Source organism: Podarcis muralis, chromosome 16 (assembly GCF_964188315.1).
Source record: "Podarcis muralis chromosome 16, rPodMur119.hap1.1, whole genome shotgun sequence".
Lineage (NCBI taxonomy): Eukaryota > Metazoa > Chordata > Lepidosauria > Squamata > Lacertidae > Podarcis > Podarcis muralis.
This window is the reverse complement of record NC_135670.1, coordinates 4,460,773-4,474,006: the sequence shown is the minus strand read 5'-3', so window position 1 is coordinate 4,474,006 and position 13,234 is coordinate 4,460,773. Positions and strand designations below refer to the sequence as shown.

General features: G+C 49.0%; 1 protein-coding gene across 2 annotated transcripts in view; it reads left to right on the top strand.

The window, feature by feature from the left end:
- Positions 1 to 670: 670 nt before the first annotated feature.
- Positions 671 to 13,234, top strand: part of ADAMTSL4 (ADAMTS like 4) — an 80,291-nt gene continuing 67,727 nt past the window's right edge. The window contains exons 1-2 of one of the 2 annotated variants that reach the window (XM_028709876.2): positions 671 to 1,145; positions 2,802 to 2,916. The gene's annotated coding sequence lies outside the window, so the exon portion shown is untranslated. The remainder of the gene's footprint in view (positions 1,146 to 2,801; positions 2,917 to 13,234) is intronic. The other variant, XM_028709878.2, reaches the window with a different exon arrangement.

The window sequence follows — 13,234 nt, the reverse complement described above, 5'->3', positions numbered from 1 at the left end:
AGGTACCACTGTATTCTGATTTAATGGGCTGATTTAAACAGGATCACAGACCTACTGAAACAGACAACAATTTAGCCACATCCATTCACTTCAATGGGCCTACTCTGAGCAGGAACTCCAAGCAATGGCTTTAAAAGCTGTCCTCGATGGTTTTCAAACTATTAAACCGAATCCCAACCCCTATTCAACTTAAGTGCTTACAGGCGATCATTGTGGAATGGGATGGAAAACAACCAATGGTTTTTTAAAAACTATTTGCAATGATGTGTTTTTTAAAGCGTTAAGCTGAATCCCAGCCCCTGCTTAACTATTTACAAGCAATCATTATGGGATGCGAATCTAGCAGTGCTTCTGAGCCATCACCCAGCTGTTCCCTTCCAGCCAGATTCCAATTAGAGTTTTTATCCTGAAGTTGTTCCATTCAACGCCCATTCCTTTTACTTTCTGTTTCTGATGGTGGGGAGAGGGGGGGGGGTTCCTTTCTCTCTCCCCCCCCATCCTCAGCACCACCTCTGGGCTATATATTAGCCTGGCAAGGGGGGGGAGGGGGGAGGGCTGGCCAGGAGCAGAGAAAGGGGTGGAGCTACTGGATTGGGGGGGCGTGGTGGGAGGGAGGGAGGTGTTGCCAGAGCGAGGAAGGGAGAGGAAGAGTGAAGGATCGATGCATCTGAAAAGGGGAAGGGGCCAGAGGCAGGCCAGGGAGGGGGGCGGCTTGGGGGCGAAGTGACCGAGCAGGAGAAGGAGGGGGGCAGAAAACGCGGAGAAGAAACAGTCTCTGCGTCCAGTCCAACCTCTCTGCCTGCCATCACAGCCCCCAAGTTTTCCTCCCGCTTCCCCGGGAAAACAAGACTGCCCGGGACCACCAACAGAGGTGCAGAGAGTCCAGGAGGGAGGCGGAAAGTGGGGAGGGGGAAATCTCTCTTTGCAAGCCCTTCTTGGGGTCCCCCCAAAAACCTGCAGCCCGGCCACGCGCTCTGTCCTGGAAAAGGCTGGAAGAGGAGGAGCGGCAGCAACAACAGACTTGGATAAGACACCACTGCCCCACTCCCTCTGGAGAGAGAAACAGAGAGAGAGAGAAATCCATCAGGTTGGGGAAGGCAGGAGAGCTACACCAGGAGAACTTCCACCCGCTTCCAGGGGCTCAGGTGAGTCTTTTGTTTCGCTTGCCTCTGCAACTTTATCCCAGGGTGCTATCATAGGAAGACTTCAAGGCAGGGGACACTGCAGACATTCCCCCACCTCCCAAAACAGTCTTAACTTTGGAAGTACAGGGGTACCTCTGGCTACGTACTTAATTCGTTCCGGAGGTCCGTTCTTAACCTGAAACTGTTCTTAACCTGAAGCACCACTTTAGCTGATGGGGCTTCCCGCTGTCACCGCACGATTTCTGTTCTCATCCTGAAGCAAAGTTCTTAACCCGAGGTACTATTTCTGGGTTAGCGGAGTCTGTAACCTGAAGCGTCTGTAACCTGAAGCGTCTGTAACCCGAGGTACCACTGTAAAGGAATGGAACTTCCCTCCTCACTGACATCCCCCTTCCGTTTACTTGCATTCAGGAAAGTTGTCAAGTCAGTATTATTCTGAGCTGGTATTTCGGTTGGGGTGGGGCGCAATATACCTTCATGAAGCCTTCACACTGTTTTTCCTAGCTGCCGCCTGAGAGACAGAGTTTTGTTTTTAAAGCTGCTCTTTACGAAACTCACGTTATTGTTGCGACGAGGAAGGGCAGGTGGGAAGTTTGACGTGATAATTGTGTGACTATATAACCCTCTGAAGAAAGAAAGGGAGGGAGGTATATCGGACCTTGAAGTCCACATTCTAAACTGATCTCACCAAATCTCTGTATCTATATCTCCCTCCCTTCGTGCTACGGGCATCTATCTATCTGCTCCAAAGTCCTCTGCCCACATTTCCCCGCTTGCCCCCATATCACATTTCTAAATTCCGCCTGCCTGTCACTCAACCGCTCTGCTTGACTTGCTCTTCCATCCACGCGTCCAACTCTTTTATCCTTTAGCCATCCCTCGCTGGACGGCTCCGATTCTCTGCCCATCGCTCCACCAGTTCGCTAAGCCAGACTGCCGTCGAATGCGCTCCTGTCCGGGGCTGTTCTGAGTAGGACTGCAGCCCTGGGGATGGCAATTAAATTCCGTTTGCATTCCAACGAGGAGCTACCCAGTTCACACTTCTCAAAACCCGGTTAGCCTTTGAAATTTGCGCTCCTGCAAATTTCAAAAGACGCAGTTTTTCCCGCGGAACAACACACTTGTGCATTCCCAAAAATGCATGCGTCTGTGAAGATGCCATACAGATGAAAACATTAGGGGAATTTGCTTGTGAATCAAAACTGCATGCAGAAATGCGTGTCTCAGGAGAAATCCTCACTCAAGCAGTGGCGAGTTTTTCACAAGGATTGGAATGCGGAATTTAAGACTGGCGAAATGAGCGAAATGGGACTGATTTGACACTCCCTAGACCAGGATCCCTGGGGTCTTTAATCCTAAACTTTGCTCTGTGGTGTTGGTAATTCCTACGGAGCCAATCTGTTATTCTCTCTTCTACTCGTCTAGGTCTGGAGCTATCGACCGAAATGTCCATTTCCCTGTTCTCCCACTTCAGTGTAGACATCCTTGTCTGAGGTTAACTTTCCTTTCCTGACCCCCTTTCAAAATCTAAGCTTGTGTCTCTTCCCACCTTGGAGACACGCTATTCCTCTCTTGACAGCCTTCCTGAATTTTCCGCCTTCTGCTTCCTCAAAATTTTGACTCTTCCTCTTCATCCCTCTATGTTCCTTCCGCTAGATCACCTGCACATTTAAAAAGACAGGCGTCCATCTGACCATCCTACAGCCAAGACTTTACCTTCCTCTTCTGTTTTCCTGAACTCAGCTCTTCACTCCAGACCGATGGCCAGCAGGTTAGTGCACTTTTAACTAAGCAAAAAAAGAAAAAAAATCAATTGTGGTTTTATTTATTTACCCGCTTGATTTAAATTTGGGGCAAGGAAAAGGTGGCTGAGGTCAACCCTGTGGTTGAGAAAGCGCAGGGTGATTGTGGTTTGTTTTGCAGTTGGGGAGAGCACTCTGCAGATGCTCAGAGGCACAGTCTTCTGAGGAGTCAGACCGAAATGATATCCAGGGCCGAATTCTCCCCATCAGCAATGGTGGTGGTTGCCACTGTGGACTGTTTTAATTTCATGTCAAAGTTTTTAAAAGTGGGTTGCGGGGCCAGAAGGAGAGAAGCGGGCTCCGTTCATGTCTTGCGATGACATCGTGGGTTAGAAATAGTTTGGGTGCGATCCAGCGGTGGCTCAGGACAAATTAAGTCCTGTTGGCTTCAGAGGGCGAGTCAAATCTTTCTGATTTAAATCAATGAGACTTTCTTCTTTCTTTCCTTCCGTCCTCCCCACCTGCTTGTTCCTCGTGCCTCTGCGTTTTGAATAATTTTGGCTTCGGACCACCCACGACAGAGAATGCTTAAAAAAGAGAGAAAAATGTGGGGAAGGAGTTCAGTGTGGCAGATGAACGGTGACTGCGGTCTTGTAATGTAGGTAGTCGTATCGCATGCAGATCTTCCCAAACCGAGCTGCCCTTTTAGGGAGAGAGGACATGGCCTTTTTAATTTTATTTTGCAGAGAATCAGGCCCTACCTAGAACTCAGTATTACCAACACTGACTGTCTCCAAGGTTTCAGGCAGAGAGTTGTCACCTGGAGATTCCGGGAACAGAACTTGCGAACGTTTCGCGAGCGAATCGTGCACTCTGCCAACTGAGTTTTCTATTTTTTCCAAAGCCCCCTTTTTATAGTGCCTTGTCAAATGGTGTGCTCTCGTTACCATTGTCTCTCCTCTGATCGCCAGAGGTTAGTAACCTGATAGGGGAGAGAATGACATTCCACAGAGCTTTGGAAAGCCTAAAGCAGCTGATTTTAATATGTGTGTGAGAGAGGGGGTGCGTCCTCTCTCCCCCCCTGCCCCAAGTACTTTTCCATCCAAGCCTGAGAAAGTAGGTGGAGACGTTTGCGTACAGTACTTGCATTCTTATATAAGAGTCCAAGAACTGTTGGATCGCTGGTGTTCGCTGAGCCCAGAGCGAGGCTTCGGGTGATGGTCAGCCGGACGATTCCAAGAATCTCACAAGCAAAGCAGGAAAGCAGCTCCCTTCCCTTGTCGTATCCCCCCCCCTGTTCCCCAGTGCTGTAGAGATAGACTACCACTGCACCTGGAGGTTTCACTCATCTATCGAGTCTTTAAAGGGCCGTATAAAAATCTCTCTAATAAAGAGTTGACACTGGTGGTGCTGTGGGTTAAACCACAGAGCCTAGGACTTGCTGATCAGAAGGTTGGCGGTTCGAATCCCTGCGACGGGGTGAGCTCCCGTTGCTCGGTCCCTGCTCCTGCCCAGCTAGCAGTTCGAAAGCACGTCAGAGTGCAAGTAGATAAATAGGTACCGCTCCGGTGGGAAGGTAAACGGCGTTTCCGTGCGCTGCTCTGGTTCGCCAGAAGCGGCTTAGTCATGCTGGCCACATGACCCGGAAGCTGTACACCGGGTCCCTCGGCCTATAGAGCGAGATGAGCGCGCAACCCCAGAGTCGGTCACAACTGGACCTAATGGTTAGGGGTCCCTTTACCTTTACCTTTAAGAAAGAGTTGGGTGAACCTGCCACTTTATCTTGGCTTCGCATTCCCCTCCCCGCCAGCCTTTCTTAAGTTTCTTTTGAACCATTTCCAGCATCAGTTTGCAAACCGTTTTTAAAATAAAATATTCTTATTTGCAACAGATTTATTTTTAAAGCCATTGCGAAAGCTTTCTGATCTTTTCGCATTTGTGTCTCCAGTGGCTGCCCTTAGATCTCAGGTTTGGGACCTGAAATCTCAGTTTCTGGGATACACCTGACTATCTGGGCCCAATCCAGCCGAGCAAAGAGGAAACGTGTCTGCTTGCATTGAACCGCTTCCTGTTGTCAAAGGCCCCATTATTAACTATCCCTTTCTCAGAGCTGGAGGGGGACACACATACACAAACAAATATTTGGCATTCTTTTCATCCAATGGCTCTGTGGAAGAAAGCGACGGGGTTTGTGTTTGTGAGAAAGACTGTTTACCACCAGCAATTTCATGTTAACAAGGTCTTGGGTCCGACCCAGCTGGCTTAAGTGATTGCACAGTGCAATTTACATGCGTGTTTACTCAAAAGTCAGCCCTACCGAATTCAGCAAGTCCTAAGGGAGCAGGCCACTCACTGGTCACTAATTGAGCCAAAATTGCGGTTTTACTCCTGACGTGAAAAGCCATAAAGGCTAGAGATGGAGGCATGGTCCTGAATGGGTGTGGCCAAAGACAGGGGAAGTTCTAAATGGGTGTGGCCAAAGACAGGGGAAGTTCTAAATGGGTGTGGCCAAAGACAGGGGCAATTCTAAATGGGTGTGGCCAAAGACGGGCAATTCTAAATGGGTGTGGCCAAAGTCAAAGGGCTGGTTCTGAGCTAGCATGGTCAAAGTCTGAGAGAGTGTTCTGAATTTAGTTTGCTTTTTATTTATTAAATTTCTATACTGCCCTTCATCCGAAAATCAGTGGGCGGTTTACAAAATGAAAACGCAAAAGTATATAAGTCCTAATAACAATTGAAAACAATACAGTTTAAAAGGCTAGAGATTGTTCGCCAAAGACTTGGGAGAAGAGGAATGTTTTTCCCTGGCACCTAAGTAATGAAGGCATCAGGTGCGCCTTCCTCGGAAAAGCATTCCACAAGTGGGGAGCCACTGCAGAAAAGGCCCTGTTGTTGCCCTCCAGACCTCTTGCGGAGAAGGCGCATGAAGAAAGACCTCAGAAGATTTGAGGGTCTGGGTCGGTTTTATATAGGGAGAGCCAGTACTTGAAGTATTGTGTGGGGTGTTTCACTTGCTGAGCTTTTTTTAGGGAACCCCCAAAGTTGTTGAGCTTTTCTTACAAAAAGCGCTGCTTTCCAGAAATTCCCAACGGACGTCAATTCCGCCTTTCAAATCTCATATGCCAGCCCTAATATTGGGGTCCTGAGCTTCATAAGAGGTCAAAACCAGCACTTTGAATTGGGCCCAGAAACTAACTGGCAGCCAGTGCAGTCAGACCAGGATCGACGTTATACAGTGGTACCTCAGGTTACATACGCTTCAGGTTACAGACTCCGCTAACCCAGAAATAGTGCTTCAGGTTAAGAACTTTGCTTCAGGATGAGAACAGAAATCGTGCTCCGGCGGCGCGGTGGCAGCGGGAGGCCCCATTAGCTAAAGCGGTGCTTCAGGTTAAGAACAGTTTCAGGTTAAGAACGGACTGGACCTCTGGAACGAATTATGTACTTAACCCGAGATACCACTGTATGCTCAAACCATCGTGCCCTGGTGAGCAACCGAATTCTGCACCCGCTGAAGTTTCCGAACCGTCCTCAGGGGCAGCCCCACGTAAAACGTGTTGCAGTAATCTAGCCTAGAGATTACCAGAACATAGACAACAGAATGGGTCTGGCCCAAGACAGAGGTGTATTCTGCATGAGATGGAGGGGTAAGGTCTCGTGTATTCTTATGGCCTTCCTTCACCTGCCTGCCCCTTCCCATCTCGTTACGCAAACGAGATCAAGCCAGTGATTTTCCACGATGATTCCTGCCACTCTGGAATTCCCTTCTGAGGGAGGGCCTCCCAGATTGATCCTTCCCAGCGCCACCCCGTCCGCCAAGCTCCTACTTATATCAAAAGCCTTTTGTCTGCCCGTCTTGTGTGTGTTTTGTTTTAAAGGAGAATAGAAAATCTTTCACGGGTATCTGTGGCTTTGTGGCTTGGCGGGAGATCACTCGAGAACCTTGCACTGTGGTGGCGAATTCCTTGAGCTCCGAGGGCGTTTCGGGATTAGATGTTTTAGCAGTTCCAGGCTTTTTGTATATAATTGCAGCATATATGTTTGGCTGTGGGATTTTGCCCAGAGAGAAGCTTTGGCTGCGACGCTGGAGTGTACTTTGCACGTAGAAAAGTGATATATCAACACTGAGAAAAGTGTCCAAGACCAACATTCCTTAGTGTGTGTTTGTTTCGCCGCTTAACATTGCTGAAGTTAAGGACGACTCTCCCAGCTTTTAAGCAGTGCAGGCCGTGGTTGTTCTAGAAATGTAGCCCTTGAATCTTTGGCAACATGCTCACAACATGGAAATCCTGGGAACTCTAGTTTGTCAAGGGTGCTGGGAATTGTAGCTCAATGAGGAGTCAACCACAGCAACCTGGATTCTTTGGGGAAGCCATATGCTTTAAATGCAAGTTTTGCGGACATGGCGTTTGTTATGCTGAGCAGTTCCGTAGTACGTATATATTTCTATCCTTTGTTTTGAATCACACACAGGCCACCACACACCTTCCTTTTGCAGACTGGTTTGGGAGGTGTATTGTTGACGTCACAGAGCCTTGCCAATAGGTCCTCATCACAGCTGTAACACAAATGTGGCATAGAAGGAATCTGCTTTTCAACCAGAAATCTGGTTGAATTTTCATAGGGAACAATGGCGAGCCACAAGCCTGAGGGTCTCTCCTTTGCAGGAGTCCCTCAGAGGCGACTTGCTGCTGTCCCTGAACTGTGGCTAGAATCATTGAGCTATTGCTCATGTCAAAAACCAAATATTGCCAGAGATTCCCTGGAAACTTCCTGTATTTGCCCTAGAGGTTGATAATTTTGCAGAGGCAAACATGGCCCTACAAGATTGATGTCTGTGCTGAAAAACCTATCCACTGGTTTGTGCAGCCTGATTGCTGCTACTTCAGGAATTGGTGGACTAGCACTCTGCACATGCATAGAGGAACCAACCAATATAACAGCTCAGGACTGAGTCCTGGCACGGGTTCTGGGGCCAAATCCTGAAGTCATTTATCCCTGCACCGTAGATATAGTGAGGGTGAAGACAGAGAAATGATATAAGGGATGATTTGCCTGACTGATGCACAGTTTGGAGAATCAGAAACGAGCTATGGGCCTCCAAACCAGCAGTATTTTTCAAATTCCGGAATTGTTTCCGGCATTATCTGCAAACCACCCGGTAGTCGCTGAGCAGTTTGCCACGGTTTGCAAGCAGCGTGCTGTCCCTTCCAGCACAACTGTTGACATTAAAAAAGAGAGAGAGAGTTCAGTTCCAGGTTGCGGGATGGAGGGGAGGAAAAAGATGGGTAATGTTTTCCAGGTATTAAAAAAACCACCCTGTTGCAGAGCCAGGGTGTGTGTGTTTGGCTGACACGTTGAAAGCAGTTGCGACGCAGTGGAAGAATTGCTTGCCTCCCCTTTTCGCAGCCTCCCCGGGTGTCTGTCGCCTGAAGGGATGAGCGAGCCTTTGGAGAGACCTGCCCAGGTGCAGCAGGGTGATTTAGGGAGCACAGGCAGAAGAGCCCAATGGGTGTCTGTGTGTTGCACAGAGAGGAAAGAATCAAGGAGGAGACGAAAACAACGTCTCCAACGCAATTGGTTACAGTTATACCTTAGGCATTTCTGTAACCAATTATACAGTTATACCTCAGTTATACCTCAGGCAAGGGACGCGGGTGGCGCTGTGGGTTAAACCACAGAGCCTAGGACTTGCCGATCAGAAGGTCGGCGGTTCAAATCCCCGCGATGGGGTGAGCTCCCGTTGCTCAGTCCCTGCTCCTGCCAACCTAGCTGTTCGAAAGCACATCAAAGTGAAAGTAGAGAAATAGGTACCGCTCCGGCGGGAAGGTAAACGGCGTTTCCGTGCGCTGCTCTGGTTTGCCAGAAGCGGCTTAGTCATGCTGGCCACATGACCCGGAAGCTGGACGCCGGCTCCCTTGGCCAATAAAGCGAGATGAGTGCCGCAACCCCAGAGTTGTCTGCGACTGGACCTAATGGTCAGGGGTCCCTTTACCTTTACCTATACCTCAGGCTGAAGTTGCTTCAGGTTGAGCGTTTTCGGGTTGCGCTCTGCGGCGACCTGAGAGTAACGGAACGTGTTACTCCTGGGTTTCACCGCTTGCACAAACGCTCAAAATGACATAACGTGCATGCGCAAAAGCGGCGAATCGCGACCCGCGCATGTGCAGATGCAGGTTGCGTTTGCTTCAGGATGCAAACAGGGCTCCGGAACGGATCCCGTTCGTATCCAGGGGTACCTCCCACTGTACTTTTGATCTTAATCTAGGACAGAGGAAGCAGGCCTATGTCAATATATCCAGCTCACTATTGTCTACCGTAAATGGCAGAGGCTGTCCAGGGTTCCAGACCAGAAGTCTCTCCCAAGCCTTGTCTGAAAATGCCAATGATTGGTCCCGGAAACCTCTGTGTTGAGCAAAAGATTCCTGCATTGCAGGGGGTTGGTCTAAATGACCCTCGGGATCCCTTCGAACCAGAGCTAGATTGAAGGGTTGGCGTGGGTTGTTCTCCCGCACAGGGCGCTGAGACGAGGGGACACAAAAGAGTTCGCTTGAGAGCATGCGCAGAACAGAAGGCAAGAAAGGCGAAGGACCCCTTTCTTCCCAAAAGGAATTATTGTGAAAATAAGAAATGCTCCTCGCCTATTATGGACTGGTATAATACTAAGGGGGGGGACACGGGTGGCGCTGTGGGTTAAACCACAGAGTCTAGGGCTTGCTGATCAGAAGGTCGGCGGTTCGAATCCCTGCGATGGGGTGAGCTCCCATTGCTCGGTCTCTGCTCCTGCCAACCTAGCAGTTCGAAAGCACGTCAAGTGCAAGTAGATAAATAGGTACCACTGTGGCGGGAAGGTAAACGGCGTTTCCGTGCGCTGCCCTGGTTCGCCAGAAGCGGCTTAGTCCTGCTGGCCACATGACCCGGAAGCTGTACGCCGGCCCCCTCGGCCAATAAAGCGAGATGAGCGCCGCAACCCCGGAGTCGGCCACAACTGGACCTAATGGTCAGGGGTCCCTTTACCTTTACCTTTATAATACCAAAACACTTTTGGCCTTTGGGCTTAAAGATTTACAAATTACAGCCGTACCTTGGATCTCAAACACCTTGGTACTCGGACATTTTGGCTCCTGAATGCCGCAAACCCGGAAGTGACTGTTCCGGTTTTCAAACGTTCTTTTGGAAGCCGAACGTCCGATGGGGCTTCTGATTGGCTGCAGGAGCTTCCTGCAGCCAGTCAGAAGCTGTGCCTTGGTTTCTGAACGTTTTGGACCGTACCTCCTTTGGTCATCCAGATTGCTGTTTCTACCTCGTTCCTGTTTTGTGTCCTCGGGTTGCTTCAGGTTCTTTCTCTCTGTGCATCAACAAGCAGTGCCGGAACTAAGTCCCCAGACAAGATTTGTTATGTGCGTGTTGTTGGTTATTATGAATATATGAAGCGGTTTCTGCACCACAGCCTTAGGATCAAGTTCTTTGACTGCAAGGTCTGGGGAGGAAAAACTTGTATGTCATTGAAGAGATTTCTTCCCCAAAAGCAGAAATTTAAAAGGGCCAACTCTCTTCTAGCTTGCAAAATAATAATAATAATAATAATAATAATAATAATAATAATAATAATAATAATTAATAATTAAAAATAATAATAGGGGAACTTTTAAAAATTTGTGGAATGCTCTCCCCAAGGAGGTTTGGCTGGCGCCTTCCTTATACACCTTTAGGCACCAGGTAAAAAATGTTCCTCTTTAACTAGGCCTTTGGCTGATTGACATTCAATGCCCTTTTAAAACATGCTTTTATTGTGTGTTTTGAGTTTTTATATTGTGATTTTATGTTGCAACCACCCTGAGACCTGCAGGTATAGGATGGTATTTTATTTAATAATAATAATAATAATAATAATAATAATAATAATAATAATAATAATAATAAATGGCCTGGTCGCTTGTAGCCATTGCTGAGTCACCACTGGTGACTAGGCAACTCAAAAGCCCTGGAGTGTGTTTGACAGTTCCATGCACGTGAAATGACAGAACTCTTACAGCTGCGCCCCAGCCAAAGGGAAGGGATGGTTTTGACCCAATTTTGTGTGTGTGTGTTTACATGGGAGAAACCATTACTCATCCCACTGGCGATGGGTCTCTCTGTGTGTGCTTGCCAGGTGCTCTGTAACAAAGAATATTCCTTTCCCTCCTCCATCCTCTCTGAAGTTTGCTGCTGCTGCTGCTGCTGCTTAACCCTCGATTCGCACCCGTGCCCTACCACTGTTTGCATTCGCGCCGTCCGGGCCCCACGGGGAAGGAAACTTTGGCTGGTCCTCAAGCCTTCCTTTAGAGCGCAGCAGCAGCGATGAAGAGCGCTCAAAATTCTCCCTTTCCCTTGACGGAGAGCGAAAGAACAGCCCTCATTGCTTCATCGGTTAACAATGAACAGATGGACAAACGCGGCTGGACGGGGAGCCTCCCATCTGCAGGAATTGTTGAGTGGTGGAAAAGAGAATCCCAGGCTCACTCAGAACGTTTCTTGGCCCCGCCGTGAGAACGTAAGAAGTAGACCCTGCTGGATCAAGGCCAATATAATAATAATAATAATAATAATAATAATAATAATAATAATAATAATAATAATAATTTATTTATACCCCGCCCATCTGGCTGGGTTTCCCCAGCCACTCTGGGCGGCTTCCAACTGAATATTAAAAACAGTACAGCGTCAGACATTAAAAATTTCCCTAAAGAGGGCTGCCTTCAGTTGTCTTTTAAAAGTAAAATAGTTGTTTATTGCCTTGACATCTGCTGGGAGGGCGTTCCACAGGGCAGGCGCCACCACCAAGAAGGCCCTCTGCCTGGTTCCCTGTAACCTTACTTCTCGCAATGAGGGAACCGCCAGAAGGCCCTCGGCGCTGGACCTCAGTGTCAGGGCTGAACGATGAGGGTGGAGACGCTCCTTCAGGTATACAGGACCGAGGCCGTTTAGGGCTTTCAAGGTCAGCACCAACACTTTGAATTGTGCTCGGAAACGTACTGGGAGCCAATGCAGATCTCTCAGAACCAGTGTTATGTGGTCCCTGCGGCCACTCCCAGTCACCAGTCTAGCTGCCGCATTCTGGATTAATTGCAGTTTCCGGGTCACCTTCAAAGGTAGCCCCACGTAGAGCGCGTTGCAGTAGTCCAAGCGGAAGATAACTAGAGCATGCACCACTCTGGCGAGACAGTTCGCGGGCAGGAAGGGTCTTAGCCTGCGTACCAGGTGGAGCTGGTAGACAGCCGCCCTGGACACAGAATTAACCTGCACCTCCATGGACAGCTGTGAGTCCAAAATGACTCCCAGGCTGCGCACCTGGTCCTTCAGGGGCACAGTTACCCCATTCAGGACCAGGGAATCCCCCACACCCGCCCGCCCCCTGTCCCCCCAAAACAGTACTTCTGTCTTGTCAGGATTCAACCTCAATCTGTTAGCCGCCCGTACTAACATGGCCCGTACAGCCTAGCCTCCTGCTCTCATGGGAGCTGAATGCCTTTAGAAACCTAGAAATGCAGGTAGACTGCCTCTGGACCTGGAGGTTCCATTAGAACATAAAACGAGCCTGCTAGATCAGGCCAATGGCCTACCTGGTCTGGCATCCTGTTCTCACAGAGGCTAGCCAGATTTAAGGAAAACCCGCAACTAGGAAATCCCATCGCAAGAGCCCTTCCCCACTGTGGCTTCCAACAACTAGGATTCAGCAGCATTTGTTGTCGTTTAGTCGTTTAGTCGTGTCCGACTCTTCGTGACCCCCTGGACCAGAGCACGCCAGGCACTCCTGTCTTCCACTGCCTCCTGCAGTTTGGTCAAACTCATGCTGGTAGCTTCGAGAACACTGTCCCACCATCTCGTCCTCTGTTGTCCCCTTCTCCTTGTGCCCTCCATCTTTCCCAACATCAGGGTCTTTTCCAGGGAGTCTTCTCTTCTCATGAGGTGGCCAAAGTCTTGGAGCCTCAGCTTCAGGATCTGTCCTTCCAGGGAGCACTCAGGGCTGATTTCCTTCAGAATGGAGAGGTTGGATCTTTTTGCAGTCCATGGGACTCTCAAGAGTCTCCTCCAGTACCAGAATTCAAAAGCATCAATTCTTCGGCGATCAGCCTTCTTTATGGTCCAGCTCTCACTTCCATACATCACTACTGGGAAAACCAGAGCTTTAACTATACGGACCTTTGTCGGCAAGGTGTTGTCTCTCCAGCTGTGAAGGCAGAGAATATCCATCAAGACTAGTAGCCGTCAATAGCCCTCTCTTCCTCCGCAAATTGGTCTAATCCTCTTTTAAAACGGAATAGGTGTGCGGCCATTGTTGTCTCCTGTGGAAGGGAGTTCCAAAGT